This window comes from Myotis davidii, unplaced genomic scaffold (genome assembly GCF_000327345.1).
Source record: "Myotis davidii unplaced genomic scaffold, ASM32734v1 scaffold516, whole genome shotgun sequence".
Classification (NCBI taxonomy): Eukaryota; Metazoa; Chordata; class Mammalia; order Chiroptera; family Vespertilionidae; genus Myotis; species Myotis davidii.
In genome coordinates this window covers 188,648-191,168 of record NW_006287367.1, presented here as the reverse complement: position 1 = coordinate 191,168, position 2,521 = coordinate 188,648, and positions in this window count along the sequence as shown.

Genomic DNA, 2,521 nt, shown 5'->3' with positions numbered 1-2,521 from the left:
CTAGGGCGGGGGAAAAAATGGACACATATGTAATACTCTTTGTAATTCTTTAAGCAATAAAAAAAAGTGGAAAATAAAAACAACCAAGAAAAACTGGTAATAAACCATCTAACTCTGCAACTTGAAGAATTACAAAGAGAGCAACAAGAAAAGCTCAGAGTGAGCAGAAGGAAGGAAATAATAAAGATCAGAGTGGAAATAAATGACATCGAGACCCCCCCTCCCCCAAAATTACAAAAGATTAATGAAACCAAGAGCTGGTTCTTTGAAAGAATACACAAGATTGATGAACCTCTACCCAGTTTCATCAAGAAGCAAAGAGAGAGGACCCAAATAAACAAAATCAGAAACGAAAGAGGCGAAATAACAACAGACCGCACAGAAATACAAAGAAACATAAAAAAATTATTATGAGCGACTCTACTCCAACAAACTGGTCAACCTAAAAGAAATGGACATATTCCTAGAAAAATACGACCTTCCAAAACTCAACCAGGAGGAATAAAAATATCTGAATAAGCTGATAACTATGGAGGAAATTGAAGCAGTAATCAAAAAACTTTCAACAAACAAAAACACTGGACCAGACAGCTTCACGGGGAGTTTTATCAAATAGTCAAAGAAAAAATAAAACCTATCTTCCTCAGACTATTCCAAAAAATTCAAGAGGAAGGAACACCTCAAAGCTCTTTCTTCAAAGCCAGTATTATCCTTAAAGAAAAAACACCCTCAAATTTGATGAAGATATTATGATATATTTTTACTAATTTAAAATAAGTCAGACAGAAAAAGATAAAAAACTGGGTGATTTCAATTATATCTGGGATATAAAACTGAAAGCAAAAAATGAACAAACAAGGAAAACAAACAAAAACTCATAGACACTAACAACAGTAGGGTGGTTACCAGAGGGAAAGATTGGGGAGTAAAGGTAAAGGAGATCAAATACGTGGTGAAGGAAGAGGATTTAACTTTGGGTGGTGGGCACACAATACAATATTCAGACATAGAATTGTAAACTTGAAACCTATATAATTTTATTAAACAATGTCACTTTAATTAACTTAATTAAAAAGATTAAAATTAGAAGCAATTTAAAAAGATAAAGAAATTAAATAAATAAATTCTAACAATATATGAAGAAAAAGAAAATATGTAAACATTAAAGACATCAGAATAGTGCTAAGGAGGAAGTGAAAAATGTTATTGGAGATTGGAGAAAAGAGCATCCTTTTTACAGTTGTAGAAGCAGGTCAATTCTGTTATAGCAGTGGTTCTCAACTTGTGGGTCACAACCCTTTTGGGGGTCGAAGAACTCACAGGGGTCGCCTAAGACCATTGGAAAACACATATATGATTACATGTTGTTTTTGTGATTAATAACTATGCTTTAATTATGTTCAATTTGTAATAATGAAAATACATCCTGCATATCAGATATTTACATGACGATTCATAACAGTAGCAAAATTACAGTAATGAAGTAGCAATGAAAATAATTTTATGGTTGGGGGTCACCACAACATGAGGAACTGTATTAAAGGGTCACGGCATTAGGAAGGTTGAAATCCTGTGTTATAGGATTATGTGGAAAGTAGATGTTGTAAGTGATAAACGATATTTAGCTGAGGAGATTTTCAAGCAAAGCATTGAAATTATGTATTTTTTACTGCTTATAATAAAATATAAAAAGAAAGAGATAAAATTAAGGGAAGAATATTTAAGAAAAAATAAACAGAACTTCATAATTTAGGAATTTCTCATCTTATCCAGCTTTCAATAGGTGCTAAAATTATTGGGTTCACTGGCATGAAAGTGTGCTCTGGAGATAAAACCAAGAGTGAGGGTGGACATTTGTAGGGTCCTTTGTTTGATTTGTTTTGTTTGTGTGACTCTTGGAACAACTTAGCCATCTCAGTAATAGCAAGGAATAGAGATGAGATTATACATAAAAATTTGTGGAGGATTATTATGTCTAATTGTGTAAATCCTAATAGTATACACCAGAGAAATACACAGTTTTGAGAAGTTATAAAAGAAGTAAAACTTCCAATTGAAATGGATAGAAAGAGGAAAAATAATAGACATTAAACTGTGAACATTCTATAGGCAGGAAGCAGGCTGGTAAAATTAGTAACACATGCAAACATATACTACATTATAAAAAATAATAACCCTGAAAAAAGAGCCAAAAGCCCACTGAGTGTGGAATCTCAAGCCACAGTGGATTATAATCAGGAACTAAAACCTAATGGGGGAGGAATTACAGCATGAGAGAACCCTTTGGTCTCTTCCCTTGAAGCTTCAACAATTTGAACAGCTGTAACTCAACAAAGAATTCCCTGATCAATGCACAAGCATACCTGAAAAATCTGCACATTGAAACATCTAAACATGGGCAAGTGGGAGAAAAAGAAAAAGACAAGAAGGGAGAAGAGATGTTAGGAACCATGGATGCAGCCCTGAAGTCAGAAGCGTATGGCTGGGCTCAGCCTTGAGGGAAAGAATCAAGTGTGGCGGG